This window comes from Anomaloglossus baeobatrachus, chromosome 12 (genome assembly GCF_048569485.1).
Source record: "Anomaloglossus baeobatrachus isolate aAnoBae1 chromosome 12, aAnoBae1.hap1, whole genome shotgun sequence".
NCBI classification, from domain to species: domain Eukaryota; kingdom Metazoa; phylum Chordata; class Amphibia; order Anura; family Aromobatidae; genus Anomaloglossus; species Anomaloglossus baeobatrachus.
The window spans coordinates 146137915-146162027 of NC_134364.1; the positions used below are offsets into that span (position 1 = coordinate 146137915).

At 52.2% G+C, this 24113-nt stretch overlaps 1 long non-coding RNA gene across 1 annotated transcript in view; it reads left to right on the top strand.

Annotated features, from left to right (window-relative positions):
* Positions 1 to 21096, top strand: part of LOC142258032 (uncharacterized) — a 63789-nt gene extending 42693 nt beyond the window's left edge. Inside the window, exons 2-3 of the long non-coding RNA XR_012727701.1 lie at positions 19293 to 19422; positions 20446 to 21096. This is a non-coding gene — a long non-coding RNA (uncharacterized LOC142258032). The remainder of the gene's footprint in view (positions 1 to 19292; positions 19423 to 20445) is intronic.
* The last annotated feature ends 3017 nt before the right edge of the window (positions 21097 to 24113 follow it).

Genomic DNA, 24113 nt, shown 5'->3' on the forward strand with positions numbered 1-24113 from the left:
ATCTTCCTGTAATCCACACACATTCTCATAGTGCCGTCCTTCTTCTTTAGCAGGACCAACGGAGCTGCCCAGGGACTACTGTGGAGACACGGGGGTTAGTGGGTGCTCTCATCCGCTGATCTGGCCGCTTTTAGAAAGACAGCATGGCCCAGGGCTCATCCCAACTGAACGCCCGACCTCCTTAACCATGGGCGGAACACTACTCCGACAACACAGGGTGAGGGAATCACAATATTAAGACTTTATTGGATCCCCAAACAATTAATGGCACATAACCAGCAAAACACACAAATGTAACAGGCAACAGAGTCTCACCCTTCTGCTGGCTCACCAGGGATTAGAATGTCTGTGCCTCAGAGCTTCCAAGGCTACTTACTCCAATCCAGCAGCACGCCGCTTTCGGCGGGCACCCACCGAGACTGAAATAACGACAGATTTAGGAAGCTGGGTGAGGTCCGCAAAGTCTGTAGTCCGGTGACTGGATTGTCCTAACCTTGGTTTCTTCCTTAAGTAGTCTCTGGTATCACAGCCGAATCCTTGCATTCGATGCTGAAATCCATTTAGTGTTATAATCAAGGTTCAGCTATGGCTTGCCAATCTGATCCGCAGATCCTAGATTGGTAGCATGTAGCAAGAGTCTCCCTGGGCAAAGGACAGTCCTCCTTCTTATACCCCTGAGCTCTCCATTCAGACCATTGGGGTCTTCACAATTGGTGGATAAGACTGGGCTCTTATTGGCTAGATTTCGAGCCGTATACAGAATATCCCAGTAATAATGGACAATGGCAGAGACGAGGGAGAGACAGCTAAGTTAAATCTTAAATCGCATCAAGCAAACGCATCGTAATACAATAGGTGTCTGGCCTTCAGTGGCCAAAACAATTACATGAGTCAAGAAGAGTCTTGTAAAAACAATGAGGGACTTATCCCCTGTCTATAAACAAACTATCTTCATGTCTGGCTGAATTTTAAGAAATTTTACCCCTGACGGAGACCATGTCGTCACAACTACAACTATCACGGATGACCCCCGCCTTCTTCATGTTCCTCAACATGTCTTTGGCACATAGGTAATGTCCAGGTGGAATCGGCCTATATCTCTCTTTGATGGGGGATGTGTACCTGTGGGGATGTGGTGTTGGACCCCCTTAATCCTCCTGAAATCTAACGGGTGTTTGCTGAATACCTGCTCGTAGTCCTTCACTACCCTGAACACCCCTCCTTTGTGATGGCAGGTGTGGAATCGGTGCCTACGTGTAGTTCCTGACACCACTCCTCTAGCTGTTTTGGTGAACTGTCGCTATCTGGTTGTCCTGCAGTGACGGTGGAAGCTGTCGCCTGGATGGCGTCAGTGTCTACGGTGAATAACTTAGCAATAGTGGCGTAACGGGGCAGCCTAACCTCCTCTCCGCAATTCATCACTCTCACGGGCACTCTCCCCTTCCGGACGTCAATCACCCCTCTGGCTGCCATTATGGAAGGCCAGTTTGCCGGGTAATCCTGTCCACGGGGACCTACTGCTGCCCTACACCAAATCATCATTTCACTCCGCGGAGGCACCACTAGAGGCGCTACATCCATCACCCGCACACTACCAATCTCTCCACCTGACAAGTTCACCTGTTGCCGCTGCAGGAGGGCCCGGATTTCACGTTGCAGAGCCCTCTGCCGGCCCGCTCCTGCCGTGGCAGATAGTTGTTGTGATAAGTGCAGCACTTCTCCCATGCAGTTCTCAATCACATTTGTCGCTAGGACCATTTTCGGGTTACGATCACTAGGGTCATTCTGTACCACAATGAGTCCTTGATGCTTCAGCTCCAGTCGCCCCACCTTTAGAGTCACTTCCTTAAACCCTACCTGGGTCATAGGAAGTCCATTAGCCGCAATGATAGTCAGGCCGGCATCAGGTGGGGTGAGTTCATCATCGGACCAGTAACGTTTGTATAGTAAATAAGGCATTGTCGCTACCTGCGAGCCAGTGTCCAGAAGGGCGAACATTGGGATACCATCCACAGCAAGGGAGATGATGAGGTGACCTCCGACATACCGCTCACACCAATCAGCTGGGCCTTTAGAATCATTTCCTGAGGACTGTCCCTTGGCCTCAGGGGTTGCTCGTTTAAAGGACACCGGCAGGAAATATGACCGGTCTTGTTGCACTTGTAGCAAACAGGCTGTCCATACCGGTTGTTGTTGTTGTTGCTCCTCCTTTCCATCCAGGGGACATCTTCCGGGCTGTCGGCGAGCTAGATCTTTTCTGCTGGCTTGGTCTTTGGTGGCAGCTGTAAGGCTGCGAGGGTCCTGGCGACGACTTTACTCAGGCACTGGACTTGCGATGATAACTCCTCAGGACTCCCGGGCGCTGCTGCGGGTGTCGCCAAGGCTAACAAAGGGGTTTTCGCCGAGACATGAGCAGTATCAGCCGGCCAAGGTGATGGTTCAGGGGCAACAGCTTCGGACGTTTGTAGGGCTCTAATGGCCCGATCCTTTAGGACCGCAAAGTTCAAGTCCGGATGCTCAAGGGCCCACAGACGCAGCTGCTTGCTGTCTTCAACGGACCACAGCCCTTGCAGGAACTACTCTACAAGCATTTTATTACTCTCTGGCTCATTAATGGAGTCTGTCTGCCTCAGTATACGCAAGGCGGTTTGCAGCCTCAAAGCGTAGTCCCGAATGCTGTCGTGAGGACGCTGTCAGCAGTTGTAAAACTGCATCCGCAATTCCACTTCCGTGCGGGTTTCAAAAGCAACTTGCAGCTTGTCAAAGATGGTGGTCACCAAGGCCCGGTCAGCATCGGCCCAGTTCTCTACCTCCTGCTTGGCGGCGCCAGTTAGCTGTCCCAACACTACCGATGCGCGCTGCTTGCCGGTCATGGCGTACGTATCCAGAACGGTACATATCTTTTTCTTGAATATCTGCAGGGCATTGGGTCGTCCATCATACTGAGGCAAGCAGGCCGCACCGGGCACGTAAGGTAGGGTGATTGGCATTACTTGGGTAATCGCCGGGACCGCCGGCTCCACCGCTCCTGCGACTGGAGCGGGGGAGCCGCCACTTCTCTGTCATCCGACACGTTTGCGGGTCTCTCTGGTTTTTCTTCCAGACTCCGGAGCACTCCCTTCCGCCCGCGTTCCCAGGGGGCGGGGCCTCGTTTTCGCGCCCTTTCTTGGGGATGAAGACGCTGGGTTGTCGTTTTTCGCGTCCAAAAATGGCGTCAAGATGGTGGCTTGTCAAAATGGTTGCAGTGGAGCACCGCTGACAGTCCAGAACAAGGCGCACTTCCACCAGGTAGGTGGATGGGTTTGAATCCTGTTCATGACGCCAAGTTTCGAGGTGTGCCACCCCCACGCCACCAGCGAAGCTGCTCGGATCCGGATCTTCAGTGTGGCTCGAGGGGTCTCCGGACCCGGGGGTCTCACGGACACTTCGAATGAAAAGGGGACGCTTATGTACGGGGATTTCGTGACGCCACCCACGGTGTGTGGTGAAATGTAGCACCACCGCTGCTGCTGGGGAGCACCCGGGGGCAATGGGCTGGCAGCTGGATGTTAACCCCTCCGTGGGTAGGGATGGATGCCCCAGTGCTCAGTGTCTCTTTGCTGAGGATGGTGGCTGCAGGGGCCGGCGCGCCCGGACGAACCAGGAAATTTCAATGTACTCACTATTGAAATAACTTCACACAAGTCCAATCGGTAAACAAAGGTGTTGGTGGCCGGCCACCGCGGCCGGGTGTATTCTGGTCCCACACCCAGGCTGGTGGTCTGTCACTTTTCCTCTGCACTGTGTTTTGTAGTGTGTGGACTTCCCATTGTGGAACACGGGAGTCCGCTCCCAATACTTTTGGTTGGGAATCGTGCCTGCTGACGCTGACCCTTGGGATCTATGGGCCCTGGTGGATGCCCTATCCCCCTCGGTGGGTGGTTGTCTGCTTTTCGGATCTCCCGCAGCCGTCTTCCCATCTCCTGTCAGACATGGTCCACTGTCTGCCACCTAGCCAATATGCCGGGGCTTCGTCCCCGGCGCCTTTCTACTGCTACTTCCACTTGACAGACTGTTACTGTCACAGACTTCACTTCTCTCCTCCTTCAACTCCACTCAACTTCAACCTCAACGCCAACCTCAACTTCAACCTCAACTTCAACTGACCACTTTTCCCGCCCCGGGTTCTCTAGATGTGGCTTTGCTACTTGCAGTAACCTCTGCCTCCGGTTTGCTAGGTGAACCTTGTAGTTCTCCACTAGTTGAGGGGCCAGTCCCCTATGCGGCCAAGTCCCTCCACACCGATATACTGGGTGTGGAAAAGAGTCCACTGGTGTATGGCGCACTTCATATGGCCCTAAGACTCCCTCTCTCCTGATCCTGGGACGAGCTCTGCAGCTCCAGACCCCAGGACAGTTCTCCTCCGCATCCAACTCCTGACTAGAGATGAGCGAACCGGTCGTGGTTCGGCTCGAGTTCGGTTCGCCGAACCGAGGTCTGGTTCGCGTTCGGTTTGGCAAACCGGTTTGGCGAACCACTCGAACCCCATAGGAAAAAATGGGAGGCAATCACAAACACATAAAAACACCTAGAAAACACCCTCAAAGGTGTCCAAAAGGTGACAAATAACTCACAACACAACACAAACACATGGGAAAGTGACAAGGACATATACTCATGCGAAAACAAAACAGCTGGACAAGGAAAAAGAGGAGGAGACACAGATGTATGAGTATATGCAAGGGAACATCGATGCCATTACTGTGCAACTTGAGCCCTGCTCATTTTAGGCTTCCAATCTGTATAAATTGCCTGAGCTCACCACGTACGCCTTGGGGATCTTGTCGTGTCCCGCAGCCAGCGTTCTCTCGGAACGTGTCCTCAGTGCTGCTGGGGGTATGCTGACAGATTAGCACACGCATCTGTCCACTGACAATGTGGACATACTAACGATCACCAAGATGAGGAAGTCATGGCTCTCAGAGGACTTTTCTTCCCCTGTGTCATCCAGGGGAGGCGAAAGGCATGTGTATTTTTGAGAGTGCTTAATGCAAAGCATCTTTTTCATTTTGAAAATGGGGGTCAACTGATGCCAGTCAAGTGGGGTGTGTGTGTGTGTGTGTGTCCCAATTAGTGGAAACGAGGGAGACTGTGGTTGGAGTCCCCTCGCTTTTGAAAAAAGAACCAAGATGAACAAGTCATGGCTCTCAGAGGACCTTTCTTCCCCTGGGTCAGCCAGGGGAGGCGAAAGGCACGCGTATTTTAGAGAGTGCTTCCTGCAAAGCATCTTTTTCATTTTGAAAAGGGGGTCAACTGATGCCTGTCAAGTGGGGTGTATGTGGCCCAATTAGTGGAAACGAGGGAGACGGTGGTTGGACTGATGCCTGTCAATTGGGGTGTGTGTGTGTGTGTGTGTGTGTGGCCCAATTAGTGAAAATGAGGGAGACTGTGGTTGGAGTCCCCTCGTTGTGTTTCTAAAAGAACCAAGATGAACAAGTCATGGCTCTCAGAGGAATTTTCTTCCCCTGGGTCAGCCACGGGAGGCGAAAGGCACCCGTATTTTTGAGAGTGCTTCATGCAAAGCTTCTTTTTCATCTTGAAAAGGGGGGTCAACTGATGCCAGTCAAGTGGGGTGTATGTGGCCCAATTAGTGGAAACGAGGGAGACGGTGGTTGGAGTCCCCTCGCTGTGTTTTACATGATTTTCGAAGTGCATGACATGTCTAAGAGGTTTAGTTTCAGCATCTCAAACTTGTTGGCTACAGAAAGACTGCCTTTACACCCTTTTGTCACCGAGGATTTTCGAGACCTTATGCCCATTGCAGTGCCCCAAGAGCCGATGGCCATTCGCCATTCCTTCTCCAAGAAAGAGGTGTCCACGCTACCACAGCAGGTCGCACACAACATCACCGATTCCTTGAGAAACTCTGTGTGTGACAGGGTGCATTTCACCACAGATACTTGGAACAGTAAGCATGGACAGGGGAGTTACATGTTGCTAATTGGGCACTGGGTAACTATGGTGAGAGATGGAGAAGGTTCTGCTGTACAAGTCTTTCCGTCCCCACGAGTTGTGTGTCAATCCTTCCTCTGTATGTACAAGTTCCTCCACTGCTTCTGCTTCATCAACCTCGTGTTGGTCCAGCACCTCAGCCCAAACCCTGTGTGGTCAGGCCACCCTTCCTTGTAACTGCGCCCAAGGATTCCCACACCCCTCCTTACTATGCTGGCAGCAAAGCTCAAGGCCATCAGTCGGTCAAATGTTTGCTTTGAAATGTAGGGGAAATGTGAGACACTGTTGAGGAGTTGTGGACGGTTAGCTCTGTAGAGTGAATGCAAATAAGAAAGCCGCGGAGACACCATCACGTGTTTCTCAACGCTGGCAGGAAACTAGCCAGGTCTTTCACCGGGAAGGAACAACCACGGGAAGGGCAGTCTCCAGTCAAGGAGACCACCTATACCAAACATGGTATCCATCCACAGACAGCCGTTTCGGGGTATTTGCCCCTCATCAGTGTGGAGTAGGAATCTGGCTAGTGGGGGCAATGCCTAGTATAAGACTACTTAAGCAAGCATTGTTGACCTTAGGGAGATCAACATATCCACTGCGGAGACACCATCACGTGTTTCTCAACGCAGTGATTCTAGAGCATTGCCCCCTGGGAAGTATGCAAATAAGAAAGCCGCGGAGACACCATCACGTGTTTCTCAACGCTGGCAGGAAACTAGCCAGGTCTTTCACCGGGAAGGAACAACCACGGGAAGGGCAGTCTCCAGTCAAGGAGACCACCTATACCAAACATGGTATCCATCCACAGACAGCCGTTTCGGGGTATTTGCCCCTCATCAGTGTGGAGTAGGAATCTGGCTAGTGGGGGCAATGCCTAGTATAAGACTACTTAAGCAAGCATTGTTGACCTTAGGGAGATCAACATATCCACTGCGGAGACACCATCACGTGTTTCTCAACGCAGTGATTCTAGAGCATTGCCCCCTGGGAAGTATGCAAATAAGAAAGCCGCGGAGACACCATCACGTGTTTCTCAACGCTGGCAGGAAACTAGCCAGGTCTTTCACCGGGAAGGAACAACCACGGGAAGGGCAGTCTCCAGTCAAGGAGACCACCTATACCAAACATGGTATCCATCCACAGACAGCCGTTTCGGGGTATTTGCCCCTCATCAGTGTGGAGTAGGAATCTGGCTAGTGGGGGCAATGCCTAGTATAAGACTACTTAAGCAAGCATTGTTGACCTTAGGGAGATCAACATATCCACTGCGGAGACACCATCACGTGTTTCTCAACGCAGTGATTCTAGAGCATTGCCCCCTGGGAAGTATGCAAATAAGAAAGCCGCGGAGACACCATCACGTGTTTCTCAACGCTGGCAGGAAACTAGCCAGGTCTTTCACCGGGAAGGAACAACCACGGGAAGGGCAGTCTCCAGTCAAGGAGACCACCTATACCAAACATGGTATCCATCCACAGACAGCCGTTTCGGGGTATTTGCCCCTCATCAGTGTGGAGTAGGAATCTGGCTAGTGGGGGCAATGCCTAGTATAAGACTACTTAAGCAAGCATTGTTGACCTTAGGGAGATCAACATATCCACTGCGGAGACACCATCACGTGTTTCTCAACGCAGTGATTCTAGAGCATTGCCCCCTGGGAAGTATGCAAATAAGAAAGCCGCGGAGACACCATCACATGTTTCTCAACGCTGGCAGGAAACTAGCCAGGTCTTTCACCGGGAAGGAACAACCACGGGAAGGGCAGTCTCCAGTCAAGGAGACCACCTATACCAAACATGGTATCCATCCACAGACAGCCGTTTCGGGGTATTTGCCCCTCATCAGTGTGGAGTAGGAATCTGGCTAGTGGGGGCAATGCCTAGTATAAGACTACTTAAGCAAGCATTGTTGACCTTAGGGAGATCAACATATCCACTGCGGAGACACCATCACGTGTTTCTCAACGCAGTGATTCTAGAGCATTGCCCCCTGGGAAGTATGCAAATAAGAAAGCCGCGGAGACACCATCACGTGTTTCTCAACGCTGGCAGGAAACTAGCCAGGTCTTTCACCGGGAAGGAACAACCACGGGAAGGGCAGTCTCCAGTCAAGGAGACCACCTATACCAAACATGGTATCCATCCACAGACAGCCGTTTCGGGGTATTTGCCCCTCATCAGTGTGGAGTAGGAATCTGGCTAGTGGGGGCAATGCCTAGTATAAGACTACTTAAGCAAGCATTGTTGACCTTAGGGAGATCAACATATCCACTGCGGAGACACCATCACGTGTTTCTCAACGCAGTGATTCTAGAGCATTGCCCCCTGGGAAGTATGCAAATAAGAAAGCTCTGTAGAGTGAGACCGAGTTTCATCAATTGGTTGTCTCTACTCAACCAGCAGCCAGGGAATGCCGGGTGCGACAATGATGCAAAACAGTCTGCGGCCCTTCTTCAGGGCAATGTGACACACGTGCCTTGTATGGCTCACGTGTTGAATCTGAATCTCCAGCAATTTTTAAAACACTATCCCGGCCTACATGTCCTTCTGTCGAGGGCATGGTGTAATGCCTGCCTGGATCGACACACTCAGACGGGCTGTAAAGGATAGGCTAGAGGTAAGCAACTCACCAAGTTGGACCCCCAGAACCCTGAAACACTTTAGCCCTTATACAGTGATTTTGAATGACACAGGGCCCAAGTTGATCAATACCTGTGGAAGGCTGCAGTTCCAGAGAATAGTAGTCATGCAGGGTCAAAACATTAATTGAGGAAGAGGAACAGGATGGGAGGGACAGGACTTAATCAGAAAACAAGCAGAGATGAAATGCGAATCGGCCAACAAGGTACATAAACAGCAAGCAGGAAAAGTAGTCAGGTAACAAGCACACAAAATCATAAAACTGAACTGGGGGTAACAGTAACCAGAGGTTCATAGCTATGTCTGGCAGTGGTCTGCAGACAGGATGGGCCTAAAAAAAGGGTGTGGTGTCTTCCCATTGGTTGTAGCTGAATGATGGTACTTCATCTATGAGATACCCACCACCTGTATTCAGCCAGTATTTCTGCATCTGTCAAGGTAATGCAGCCCAGTGGGTGACCATAACCTGCGTCCACCTGCGCCGCTGGCGTCGACTCCTCTCCCATCATCAGCACTATGCACGAAAGGAACACGTTGTCACCTTGCGACAGGAGTACAAATTGACGTAGCGGACTCCGGTGGTGATTTAACAGCGGAGTGCGGCAATGATGCAGACATGGCTGCGGGCCTTCGTCAGGGCAATGTGACACACGTGACTTGTATGGCTCACGTGTTTAATCTGATTCTCCAGCAATTTTTAAAACAACATCCCGGCCTACATGGCCTTGTACAGCGGGCACGCTCGCTATGTGCTCAATTCCATCGTTCGCACCCAGCAGCTCAACAACTTTCATCGCTCCTGAAGTCTTAAGGTCTGGCGGTTAAACCCCTGAAATGCGATGTTCCGACACGCAGGACTTGGAATCTGCACATGTTGCAGCATCTGTGGCAGCACTGCAGAGCCCTGCTGAAATACGTTATGATGTATATGTGACGCCCTGGGCAAGCCAGGGGTCACAGGTCACAACACCACATGCACCCCACATTCCCTGCAGGAACACCAAGGTCAAAACACAAATCCTTGTTGCCTTCCTCCAGGGGCTGGTGTCCACACCAGGGGGTGGGCCAGGCGGTTGGCTCTGCCCACCGAGGAGTTCACAGCCCTGGAGGCGGGAAAACCAGGCAGTCTAGTTTAGGAGTTTAGCTCAGGCAGAGCTGGAGTGAGGAGTAAACAGTGAAGGAGAAGGAGGAAAGTGAGAGAAGTGAAAAGAGAAAAGTGACAGCAAGAAGCCTGAAGTTGGTCCGGGTGTGTGCCCCGGACTGAGACAGCAAGGTTGGCAGACGGCGGTGACCGTCTGCAGGAGAGATTGCTCGGAGGTTGCCGAAAGGACCGTGGGCGGGTGGTGACCCGGCGGTACCGGAGCGGTATACAAAGAACAGTCTGCACCAGGGCAGGGGCCTTTCGGATCCCGGCAAGGCTAGAAGTCACCATAATTTGCCAAATCCGTCAGTGAAGGGGACCACTGGGTCTCCCAACAACCAAGTCCCGATTGAAGGCAACAGTCCGACCGTTAAGGGGAGACACCGCCACCGCCAAGGCACCAGTTTCCCAGGGCCAGCGCCTGCGGGCAAGAGAGGGGCTCCTCTGGCTCACATCCAGGTCGGGGAGCGGGTTACTGGTGGGAATCCATCGCTACCAACAGACTATACATAGGTGCAGGGAAGAGACCGTCACCGCTAACTGCAGGGAACATCAGCACCGTAGCCGTCCGAGGGACCCGTCCAACCAGCCGTTTGTTTACCGAGAACTTTGTCATCATCTTTTGGCTGAGTGAGTACCTCCGTGCCGTGCGGCACAGCGCTGCCCGGGCGCCCCTGCACCTCCACAGGCCCCATAACACGCCTGTCCACCATCCCAACCCCATCACTGGGCCCCGGGACCACCAAACCCCCTACCCACGGAGGGGCAAATCAACAACTGGCTGCTCCATACCACCACTCCCAGGCTCCCCAGACAGAGCAGCGGTGGTGTCCACACAATCACCACAACCGTGGGTGGCGTCACGGACAATAAACTATCCCAAAAACCAAACCCCTTTCACTCACGGGCGAGGAGCGCCGCTCGAGTCCCCGGGATCCGGCCCATCGCTCGATCCACCGAGCAGCAGCAGGCCGCAGCAGCAGCGGCAGCCGGACCCGAGCAGTGGGAGAGCGCAGCGTCCCCTCCTCCGCCCGCGACAACTTGGCGTCACGAACAGGATCTTACCGCTCTGCCATTGGGTAGAGGTGCGCCTTGTGACCGCCGGAGGTGTCCGGCCGAAAAATTTCAGAAGCCGCCATCTTTGGCGCGAAGAGTTCCCGCTCGAGCGTCTTCTCGAGTAGCAGAGGCGCGAAGGCCAAAACCCCGCCCCGATAGAGGAGGGGCCGGAAAGAAGCTAAGGGGGACGTAAACAAGATGTCTGCGCCCGACGGAGCCGCTGGAGGAGTGGTGGTCGCAGCCGCAGTGGCACCCGTGGATGGGAATGGGCCTGCCCAGGTCCCGGCCGTGCTGGCGGGAGGTGCTATGGCCCCCGCTCTCACTCAGGGGATGCCGTTCTCCTTGCCCTATACGCCCGGAGCTACCTGGCTACCGCTGTATGATGGGAAACCTGACGCTTTACAGGTCTTCCGGAAAAAGCTTAATCCGCTTTTGGAATTGTACCGCCTGACTGATAAGCAACGTGCAGCGGTAGTGCTGGGCCAGCTAACCGGCGCGGCTGAGCAGGAAGCGGAGACCTGGGCCGAGGGGGACCGGCTCTCTCTAGCCACCATATTTGAGAAGCTATAGACTGCCTTTGAGACCCGTACCGAAGCTGAGCTGAGGATAGCATTCGGGACTACGCTTTACGCCTGTAAACCGCTCTTCGCACCCTAAAGCGGGTAGACACTATCAATGAGGCGGACAGCAACAAGATGCTAGTAGAGCAATTTGTGCAGGGGATGAGGTACTCTGAGGATCGCAAACAGCTCCGGCTGTGGGCCCTGGAACACCCTGATGTGGACTTGTGCTGTGTTAAAGGAACGGGCCATTAAAGCACTGCAACCCCCAGCTTCAGAAATCTCGGAGCCAGCCCCGTGGCCCATTGAGACAGCCCCCGTCGTGGTGGCCCCTGCTCCACCAGCCTCTTCAAGGCCTGCAGCTCCCAGCAGCACAATGGAAGAACTGGCAGCCCAGGTCCGCCGCATGGACGGAGACCTCACCACGATTCTCGCTGCACTCCAACCTTTGACCAGATCCCAGCCTCCACCCGGGATACAGCTCGCCGACAGCCCTGAGGATGTTCCCTGGATGCAGCGGAGAGGTGCTAACAACCCACGGAACAGACCTCCAACCTGCTACAAGTGCAACAAGCCTGGCCATTACTTCCGACAGTGCCCGTTAAACGAGCAACCCCTGGGGCCACGGGCCAATCCTCAGGAGTAGAACCCCGTGGCCCCCCAGACTGGCGGGACCGGTATATCGGTGCCCGGCCCATCATCCCCGTGGCTGTGGACGGCATACCGGTGATGGCTCTCTTGGACACTGGATCACAGGTAACCACCATACCATACACACTATACCAGCGGTATTGGGGGACAGACGAGCTGGCACCCCCAGATACTAGTATAACACTGATTGCTGCTGATGGACTCCCCTTGACCCAAGTGGGGTATAAACAAGTGGCTATGACAGTGGGGTGAGCTGAACTTCAACACCAGGGTATGATTGTGATCATGAATGAACCCAGTGACTATAACCCGAAGATAGTGCTAGGAACCAATGTGATGGAGCACTGTATGGGTGACGTGTTGGCCCTACTGCAGCAGCTGGCCGCCACGGCGGCGGGGAGCCGACAGAGAGCTGTGCAGCGTGAGATTCGAGCCTTGATGTACCGCCAGCATGTAAACTCAACAGGAGGAGAGATTGGTGGAGTGAGAGTGATGGATGTTGCTCCGTTGATTGTACCCCCTAGGAGTGAGATGATGATTTGGTGTAGAGCAGCAGTAGGGCCTCAGGGGCGTGACTACCCTGCCATGATAGAGCATGATAGAGCCCATGCCCTCCGAACACTGGCCCACCGTAATGGCCGCCCGAGGGGTGGTAGATGTAAGGAAGGGGAGAGTGCCCGTGAGGGTGCTGAACTGTAGGGAGGAAGAAGTCAGACTTCCCCGGTATGCCACCCTTGCCAAGCTGCTCACCCTAGATCCCCACACGATCCATGAGGCAGCTCCCCCAGTCTCTCCACCTACTACCAGCACTCACCCGCCCCAAGGGGAGTCAAATGAGTGGCACCAACAGCTACACGTGGGCACTGACGATACTCCTACACATCACAAAGAAGGGGTGTACAGGGTGGTGCGGGAGTATGAGCAAGTTTTCAGCAAACATCCATTAGACTTTGGGCAGATTAAAGGGGTCCAACACCACATCCCCACCGGTGAGCACCCCCCTATTAAAGACAGGTACAGGCCTATTCCCCCTGCGCATTACCAATGCGCCAAAGAAATGTTGAGGAACATGAAGGAGGCAGGGGTTATTCGGGACAGCTGTAGTCCCTGGGCCGCCCCGCTGGTGCTGGTCAAGAAAAAGGATGGCACTATGCGGATGTGTGTGGACTACCGGAAGATTAACCAGATAACGCATAAAGATGCTTATCCACTGCCCCGTATCGAAGAGTCTTTGGCCGCACTGAGAACTGCAAATTACTTCTCTACCCTTGACCTCACCAGTGGGTACTGGCAAGTGGCAGTGGCACCGGAGGACCGGGAGAAAACCGCCTTCACCACCCCAATGGGGCTCTGTGAATTCAATAGTATGCTGTTCGGGCTGTGCAACGCCCTTGGAACCTTCCAACGGCTGATGGAGTGCTGTCTGGGACATCTGAACTTCGAGACCGTCCTGTTATACTTGGATGATGTGATTGTGTACTCCCAGACGTATGAAGCCCATCTGGAGCACCTGGCCGAGGTGTTCGCGTCCCTTGCTAAATACGGGATGAAGTTGAAGCCCTCCAAGTGTCACCTGCTGAAACCCAGAGTGCAGTACCTGGGGCATGTAGTGAGTGCAGAAGGTGTCGCCCCCGACCCTGAGAAGATCACTGCCATCCAAGGCTGGCCGAGACCAACCACAGTGAGGGAAGTAAGGCAGTTTCTGGGTCTGGTGGGGTACTACCGGCGCTTTATCAAGGGATACACGAAGATGGCTGCTCCCATGCAAGATCTCCTCATGGGACAGACCAAAGGTGGTAGACTCATCGGAGCCCCACTAGTGTGGGAAGAAAGGCATGAAGAATTCTTCTGCCAGCTGAAAGCGGCCTTAACCGGAGAAGAGGTCCTAGCGTACACTGACTACGGCTGCCCATTCATCCTATACACGGACGCCAGCAATGTGGGATTGGGGGCAGTCCTGTCCCAGGTCCAGGACGGGAAGGAAAAAGTGATTGCTTATGCTAGCCGAAAACTCCGGCCAACCGAAAGGAACCCTGAGAACTACAGCTCCTTCAAACTCGAGCTCCTGGCACTGGTATGGGCCATCACCGAGCAGTTCCGCCACTACTTGGCCGCAGCAAAATTCACCGCTTTCACGGACAACAATCCGTTGACTCACCTGGACACGGCCAAGTTGGGCGCGTTGGAGCAGCGGTGGGTGGCTAGGCTAGCCAACTATGACTTCACAATCAAGTACAGAGCTGGTCGTGTCAACATTAATGCTGATGCACTCTCTCGGATGCCCCATTTGTCAGAAGAAGGGTGCGAGGATGACGACCTCGAAGAGATCGAGTTGCCTGCATTTCACCAGCTACCAACGGAGAAGGTACATGTCCACCAACAACAGGTGAACCTGGATCCACTGCCCAATCAGGAGTGGCAGGAAGCTCAAAACCAGGCGCCGGCTGTCCGCCTCGTCAAGACCCTGGTGGAACAAGGCGGTGTTGGAATGGACCCTGCCGCCCCAGCTGAAGCCCAACGCTTCTGGAAGGAACGGAAATGGCTGTATCTACATCAAGGGAAGCTGTACCGTGAGCTGATCAATCCGAAGACTCATGAGAAAATCTGCCAGTTGGTTATTCCCCAAGCTGATGTGGCCACCGTTTTGCGGGCATACCATGATGGTGCCGGACACTTCGGATGGAAGAAGCTGGAGATGCTGTTGAGAGAGCGGTTCTATTGGAGTGGGATGCGGGAGTCGGTAGAAGCCTGGTGCCGAGTGTGCGGTCCTTGTACGCTGAGGAGGAAGGACGAGGCCAGCCAGAGGGCACCCCTACACCCGATCATCACACATCAGCCGCTGGAGCTGGTCGCCCTGGACCATGTCAAGCTCACCCCCAGCCGAAGTGGGTACGCCTACGCGTTGAACATAGTAGACCACTATTCAAGATTCATGGTGGTTGTCCCAGTCAAGGACCTAACTGGTCGTACTGCCGCTAGAGCGTTCCAGGCTTATTTCTGCCGACCACATGGATATTCAGAAAAGGTGCTTACTGACCAAGGCCCGGCTTTTGAAGCAGAGGTGTTCCATGAGTTCTGCCAGTTGTACGGCTGTAAGAAGATCCGGACCACCCCTTACCATGCCCAGACCAACGGCATGTGTGAGAAAATGAACCACTTGGTCCTGGGACTCCTCAAGACGTTACCGCTGGAAGAGCGGAACCTGTGGCCGGAAAAGCTACCCGACTTGGTCGATATGTACAACAACATCCCGTCCAGCTCAACGAAGTGCACCCCAGCATATCTGATGAGGGCTCGCCCCGGCCGACTGCCGGTGGACCTGGAAATGGGATTGGAGGCCCCAGAAGCACTCCCTTCGACAGCTGAATGGGAAACTCGGCGGAGGGTACAATACCGGCAGATTCAAGAATATGTTGAGAAGAACTTGAGTCGGAGTTGGGAACTGCAGGAGCAGCGCTTCAATCAAAAGGCGTCTGCTGGCCCTTTTCAGCCCGGAGATGTCGTACTGAAGCGGAAGAGGAGAACCCACAAGCTGGATGATCAATGGGAACAAAACCCGTACGTCATACAGCCCACAGGATGGGAAGATGGGAAGGCCTACCAAATCAGTCGTGACCAAGGGGGCACTTTGGCCAAGGTTTCCCGGGACCATCTGAAAAGGTGCCCACCAGCCTTAAGAGCGGCTGCTGAAGTACCGGTTCCGCTACCAGCAGAAAAGGCAAAAGAGGTGATCCACACTGCAATGGGAGACTTCCCAGCGGACTGGCCTACACAGAACGGCGCGGTGATTCTTCCAGTGATACTGTTCCCACAACCCGTGGATGAAGAAGTGATGGAAGCGGTCAACCGTGAGTCAGTGCCAGTGCCCAGGGATGAACCAGTACCCAGCTCCCCTATGTCTCCGCCTGCTCCACACGATAGCAGGGAGGAGGAACTGATTGTTCCCTCTACCCCACTGCCCAGCCCTACTTACACCGGACCCCGGAGGTCCACCCGTCCCAACCTAGGTAGACCCCCACTTAGGTAGAGGGAAACAGTCCTTTAAAAGGGGGGGAGAAAGTCTGTTTGAAAGTTGTTGAAAAGGATGAAAATGATAAGTAAATGGAACCGAACAGTTACCTGATTGTCCTACCGTGATTTGGAAAACCGGCCGTTGCCGGCACCGTTGTCCCCGTGGGGACCGATTGAAATTGTTTGGCATAAGGAACTCCTTATGGACAAGCCCGTGAACTTGCAGGGCAACCACAAACGTTAGTGGTTTGTAAATAAGTTGTGTTACCGTTACCGTTTCCGCAATTGCCACCTCCGGAGAGGCAGATTGGAGGGAGGGCCCGCAGCAGAGCCGGCTGGGGCCCAGCCACCACAGGGACCGGTGGCTACTGTTAGAGCCAGGTGGACGGGCAGACCCAGAAGGTGGATCCACTGGGCTGAACACCTCACCGAAGGCAAGGTGCCCGGTAGCCGGAGCACTACGGGTAGCAGGACAGTCCGTTCAGAGGAGTGGAGTGTAGAAGTCCCTGGGACCACAGAGTCACTGAAGGTAGTCCTGGTGACGGAGCTCAGGTTCGGAGGCCGAGATGACGTCAGGCAGAGTCCAGAACCAACGGAGCGAGAAGACGGGTCACCACAGGGATCGGAGATGGTATGAACTGACGGGATGGCAGACAGTCACCGTTCGGGGTTCGGGTATCGTCAGGACCGGTTGGCGAGGCAGGAGCGGCTCTACGAGATAGAAAGGTAAGTATACCACAAGACACAAGGAGACCTGACTCCTAGCTTAGCAAAACACGAAGAACAGGCCCCGCCCACTTGGAAAAGATCCCCCTATATACCCTGTACCTGATTCTACAATATCCTGTTGGAGGACACTGGCCCTTTAAGAGAGGGTCAATGACCGCGCGCGCGCCCTAATGCGCATGCGCGAGGCCCGGGTGCCAGAAGCCAGAGCAGGGAGCGGTGGACAGGAGGCAGGAGAGCTGCCGACGGGTGCCGGGAGCGGGGACCGGGCCGCCTGGGGACCGCAGGTGATGGGGCATGGAGGCTGTGGAGCGGGGGACGCCTGGCAGAGGAGCCGGGGAGCGAGGCAGGGGAGCCGGGGAGCGTGGCAGGGGAGCCGGAGAGTGTGACAGGGGACCCGGGGAGCGTGACAGTACCCCCTCCCCCACGCCCCCCTCCCCGCAACCGGGACAGGAAGGCACGTATCAGGGGAGTACCCACATTCTCCCGGGGTTCCCAGGACCTATCCTCAGGACCATACCCTGCCCAGTCCACCAGGAAGAACTGTCCCTCACCTCCAATGCAGCACCGTGAGCTACAAGTAAAACTGAAAAACTTATTGTTTAAGCGTACTAAGACGTGGTGGAACAAGGCCTCTTTGGAGCAGTACCTAAGTAGGGACATTGTCCCAAGGGGACTGCGGATTCAGACATTCCCAGCCTTTGTGGTTGAGGATGATGTCTTTAAAAGTAGGTGGGAAGAGGCGTGTAAGCTCTGTTCACGGACAATGTTAGAATTACTTATTGGCATTGATAAAAAAAGACTGACTGAGCTGGAGGTAGAAATTGAGAAGGTCAATATGGAGCTTAAACAAAATATATCTGAAGCTAATCTCGCTGCATTTGACAAAGAGCTTACCAAGGAATTTGAGCAGTGGGAGACCGATATTAAGCAGAAAAAAGCACAGAAGTTTAAACGCGATATTGAGGATTACCAGAATGGGAATGTATTTAAATGGCATCAGCATAAATTTTTCAAGGCAGGATCAATAGGTCATTCCAGATCACAATCGAACACTGATTCCATCTCATCTGGGGAAGGGTCATCACAATTCCGAGGACCCTTTAGAGGCCAGAACTATAACAACTTTTCCGGCAACAGAATGGTGACCAGAAACTATGCAAGGAAGAAACAGCGTCAGGAGGCCAAGAGACCTGCTGATCAGACTGACACATTACAGGTAATAAACCTTACAGATAAAATCTTAACAGAAGACCAACTAGCCGTTTTGAGACTGGGTCTCTCCTTCTCGCCTGTGGCGGACTTTGATGTCTTTACTGCTATTAAAGACTTAAATCTATTCAGTCGGAAATTGATTTTTAAAAAATATTTTTTGAAAAGGGATATGGGATTATACCCAGATTTAGCAGTTGAAGACTTGGAAGCAGTGAGGACATTGGAGTCGCTACTGGCTGAGCAGGAGGATGCTAGTCTATCCACCTTTCCTGCCTTTATCAAAAAGAGATCTACCGTATTCCCCCCTTTGTCGGCCTGTCCGGCAATTGAATTATTCACTAAACTAGTGACGCAAGAGTTTAGGTGCTTGCCACGTAAACGCACCCATGACAATCTGAACTATAGACAACGATTGGCACTCAAAGAGCTTAAGAATATGAAAGATGTGGTAATCAAGCAGGCCGACAAGGGGGGTAATATAGTTCTCTGGTCTAGTGACAAATATGAAGCAGAGGCATTCCGCCAGCTCAATGATACCTCTTGTTATACCAGGTTGCAGTCAAGTCCATTAGTTAAATATAAAAATGAGCTGCATGACTTACTGTTCCTGGCCTTTGAGAGAAACATTATACCCAAGTCTATTTTTGAGGGACTCTTGGTGGAACATCCAGTTATCCCGACCATATATTTCCTGCCTAAGGTGCATAAAAACATTGATTGTCCACCAGGTAGACCAATTGTGTCCGGAAATGGCAGCTTATGTGAGCCTGTTTCCAGGTTTCTAGACTATTATCTGCAACCGTTGGTTACTGCCCTTCCCTCGTACATTCGGGACTCCACGGAGTTTCTGAATCGTCTTGAGGGCATCACTTTTGAGACTAATATCATCATGGTAACAGCTGACGTGGAGTCATTATACACGTCTATAGCCCATGAAGATGGTATTGCTGCCGTTGATTTTTTCTTACGATCTACTGATTTGGATGCCCAGCTGATCGATCTCCTCCTGCTTTTACTCAGATTTGTTTTATTTCATAATTTCTTTCTTTTCAGGGACCGGTTCTATCTCCAGGAGAGGGGAGTTGCGATGGGGGCGTCTTGTGCGCCCTCATACGCAAACCTCTTTCTTGGTTATTGGGAACGGTCCCTGTGCTTTCCAACATCTGGGATGGGCGCAGTCCATATGTGGCTGCGCTTCATCGATGATATCTTTTTGATATGGCAGGGGGACATCGATCAGCTGGATGTATTTATGCAGGGACTCAACGTCAACACAAATAACATTAAACTTACCTATGTTTACAGTGATGCAAAAATTGAATATCTGGACGTACGAGTTTCAAAAGGGACGGATGGAACACTATGCACCGACATTTTTCGCAAAACCACGGCAGTGAATTCACTTCTAAGTGCCAGATCATCACATCCGACTAAGGTGATTAGCTCTATACCAACTGGGCAATTTTTGCGGGCCCGACGGGTTTGCTCTGATGATAAATCCTTTGAACAACAATCTGAAGATCTAAAAAGACGCTTTAGAGTGAGGCATTACAAGGATAAAATCATACATGATGGGTATATCCGAGCAAGGAATACCCCGCGTGATGCCCTACTAAACATCCGCCCAAAAAGAAATGATGATACGGTTCGTTTCATCACGCCCTACCACGCACAGTGGAGGGAGATGTCTGCTATCATTGGGAGATATTGGTCTGTGCTGCTTACTGATAGTGATTTGTCCCATATACTTACCCCCAGACCTGCGGTGACACCGAAGAGGTCCAAGACGTTAAAAGATCAGATTGTCAAAAGTCATTATATCCCGAAAAGCGGAAATGTGTTTGGGATAAGTAGAGGTCCCAGATGGGGCTCACGTTCCTGTGGGGACTGTGGGGCTTGCCCACAAATGGATCGAGCAGAAGAATTTTGGGATTCGTCCCATGTAAATACATATAAGATCTTACATCATATCAATTGCCGCTCCTCTGGCATCATCTACTGGGCAACCTGTCCCTGCGGCCTCATTTATGTGGGCCTGACGACCCGGGAGTTCCGGGTCCGCATCCTGGAGCATATCCGGGATGTGAGAAATGCGGCTAAAATTACAAAACCCGAAGAGATCATGCTATTGAAAAATATCCCTAAACATTTCAAGGAGCAGCATAACTGCAATTGGCGCCTACTCAGATTTAGAGGGATTGACAAAATCTATCTTGGTGCGCGAGGGGGTGATTTGAAAAATGCCATCCATAGGAAGGAAGCTAGATGGATTATAACCCTAGACACAATAAAACCCAAAGGCCTTAATGATATGATCAGCTTTAAACCATTTTTATTGTGATTAAACATCTAGCTCATGGTCTGCATTGGATTTAGTTTTAGGGGGCTTTTCATGACTGTTTACCATGTGTCGTTTTAAGTTTCTTAACATATTCTTTTAATATATTGTTTGTTTCAGTCATGGCTGCTTGTATTTTTCTATGCTGGAAACGTTGGGACAAGAGGAGGTTTATGGACCAATGACTTTAACATCATCTGGATAACAACGGACTGTACAGTGTCTACATATCGGGATCGGCGGCATATAAATAATGTTTACTTATAATTGATACTGTTATCCTGGTTTTGCTATTGCCCTTCTGCTTGCCCCATTTAAATATGGTGGATTTGGCACCATTCTGTGCGCGCATGGAGCTCTGATTGCTCCTCCCCTCTGTGTCCGGTGATCACATGGGTGCGGGGATGCGCGCATGCGCAGGCCCGCTTCCTGAACGCCGGACGCATTGGAGGATGGGAATCGGTTCTTCAGGGCGCGCCGCAATAGGATGGTGAGTAATGCTCCCTACGATATAAGCAGCCTTGATTGTCACTCCTGCACCTCACCGATGAAGCGGGTGGCGAAACGCGTCTGAGGTGCAGGGCGGCATATCAGGCAGGCTGCAACTTTTCTTCCTGGTGGGCTATCATACCTCCCTGGTGTAACCCTTGCACATTATGTATGATCTTGGTGACTATACAAATGAGTGTTCCTGGTGGGCTACCGTACTTTTCACTGTTATGTGTCTTTATCTATTGGTAGCTCCCAGATAAGCATGTCTATTTAGGTCAATTGTGGAGTTTTATTATGATGTATTCGGCTGTTCATTATTGTGCTTATTTTGCACGAACTCGGATTTTATACACTCTTTATATACTCCTGTTCTGTGCCTGGTCCTATGTGACCACCATATGGGTCTATCTAGGCTGCTTTTTGATGTTTTACTGTGATATAATTGGGTGTTCATTTTTATGCTCATATTGTATGAACTCTGACTATATACACTGTTTGTATACTCATACCTTGCAAGGCTTTTTTGATCATTTCAGTCTGTCCTTTTCTGACATGCTGCCCTGACTATCAGCACATGTTTTTATGCACATTGCACTTTGTGTTGCACTTTTTTGTATCCCTTTGAACTATATAAATAAATTTTTCAAAAATAAATACTATCATTGTCTGTTCATAAGTGAGCATAATTATATTATATGGAGGTCAATGTAGGTTTTTTTAGTGTATATTTGGAGACTCTCCATGTCTGTAATGATTAATATGGACTGGAATATTCAGTTTTGTTTTTTTCACCAGGAAGAACTGTCGGCCCCGTACGGTTTTCATGGCCACGATATACCTTACCGCATAGATGTCATCATCAGCAATAGGAGGAGGAGCAGAACTGGCAGCAGCGGAGAAGGGACCAAGGACAACTGGCTTGAGCAGGGAGACGTGGAAGGAGTTGGGTATTCTCATCGTGGCCGGGAGCTGCAGCTTGTAGGAAACCTCATTTATTTTGCTGAGGACTTTAAACGGCCCGATGTAGCGAGGCCCAGCTTGTATGATGGTAGCTTCAATCGGACGTACTTGGAAGCAAGCCAGACCAGATCTCCTGGAGAGAAACACGGAGGATCCAGATGCCTCTTGTCTGCGTGTCTCTTCATCCGCAGGGAAGCACGTGCAAGGGACGTCTTGACAGAGTCCCAAATTGTTGTAAAGTCACGGACTACAGCATCAGCAGCAGGGACATCCGAGGAAGAGGATACAGGTAATGGGACGGAAGGCTGAAGTCTGTAAATGACATGGAAGGGAGAGCTGGAGGAGGACTCACTGACGTGGTGGTTATGGGAGAATTCAGCCCAAGGAAGAAGCGTGGACCAGTCGTCGTGATGGGCGTTAACGTAGTGACGTAAGAAGGAGGTCAAGATCTGATTGACTCGTTCCACTTGGCCATTCGACTGAGGATGGTAGGCTGAAGAAAAGTCCAGAGTCACTCCCAGATGTTTGCAGAGAGCCCTCCAGAAGCGGGAGGTAAACTGAGTTCCTCTGTCGGACACAATGTGTGATGGAAAGCCATGCAAGCGGAAGATGTGCTGTATGTAGGCGTCAGCGAGTTCCTGGGCAGAGGGCAGTCCAGCCATAGGGACGAAATGAGCCATTTTGGAGAACCGATCCACCACGACCCATATGACTGTGTGTCCGGAGGACAGGGGCAAGTCTGTAATAAAGTCCATTGCAATGTGTTGCCACGGAACGGAGGGTATAGGCAGAGGCAGAAGACGACCATATGGCAGGTGTTTGGGCGTCTTGTTCCTGGCACAAGAGGAGCAGGCTGAGACAAAAGAAGCGACGTCCGTGCGAAGGGATGGCCACCAGTAGTGACGTACAATTGTACTCCATGTTTTCTTCTGACCAGCATGGCCGGCTATTTTCGAGGCATGGCCCCAGTGCAACACTTTTTTCCTGTCAGTCTCAGAGACATAGGTCTTCCCGGGCGGTATCTGGGCCAGGGTGACAGGGGCCACCGGAATGATTTTACTTGGGCAGATGATGGGCTGGGATGTCTCCTCCTCCTGTTCCATGGGCATGAATGACCTGGACAAGGCATCTGCTCACACATTCTTGTCCGCGGGTCGAAAATGGAGCTGAAAATCGAACCTGGCAAAGAACAAGGACCACCTGGCTTGCCGTGGGTTCAGTCGCTGAGCGGACCGCAGGTATTCCAGGTTCTTGTGGTCCGTGTAAATGATCACGGGGTACACTGCTCCCTCCAGAAGGTAGCGCCATTCCTCCAGAGCCAGTTTGACTGCTAATAGCTCTCGGTCACCAATGGTGTAGTTGCGTTCAGGCGCTGAGAAGCTCTTGGAGTAGAAACCGCAAGTAACCATCTTCCCGGAGGAGGACTTCTGTATGAGCACTGCTCCGGCTCCCAAGGAGGAGGCATCCACCTCCAAGGTGAACTGTCGGTTTAACTCAGGACGGTGGAGCACAGGGGAGGAAGCAAATGCCTGTTTCAGGGAGCCAAACGCGGCGTCGGCCACAGGTGACCAGTCCTTTGGATTAGCCCCCTTCTTGGTCAAGGCGGAGAGAGGTGCAGTCAGGGCAGAGAAGTGAGGGATAAACTGACGGTAATAGTTTGCAAATCCAAGAAAGCGTTGGATTGCCTTCAGTCCGAAAGGAGGGGGCCAGTTGAGAATGGAAGAGACCTTCTCCGGGTCCATCTCCAGGCCGGTATCGGAGATTACGTAACCCAGGAAGGGAAGAGAAGACTGCTCGAAGACACACTTCTCGTACTTGGCGTACAGCCGATTCTCTCTCAGTCTTTGTAGTACCAGCTGCACGTTCTCTCTGTGGGTCTGGAGGTCCGGAGAGAAGACCAGGATATCATCAAGATATACCACCACACAGACGTAGAGAAGGTCCCGGAACACGTCGTTCACCAATTCCTGAAAGACTGCTGGTGCGTTACACAGACCGAAGGGCATCACACAGTATTCATAGTGCCCATCGCGAGTATTGAATGCGGTCTTCCATTCGTCCCCAGAGCGGATGCGGACCAGGTTGTAGGCACCCCGAAGATCCAACTTGGTAAACACACGAGCTCCTCTAAGCCGATCAAACAATTCAGGGATGAGCTGCAGGGGGTATTTATTTTTCACGGTGATTTGGTTCAATCCCCGGTAGTCAATGCATGGGCGTAGGTCGCCCTCTTTCTTCTTAACGAAGAAGAAGCCTGCTCCAGCAGGAGAGGAGGATCTCCGAATGAATCCCCTTGCCAGGTTCTCCGTGATGTAGGCAGACATGGCCCTTGTTTC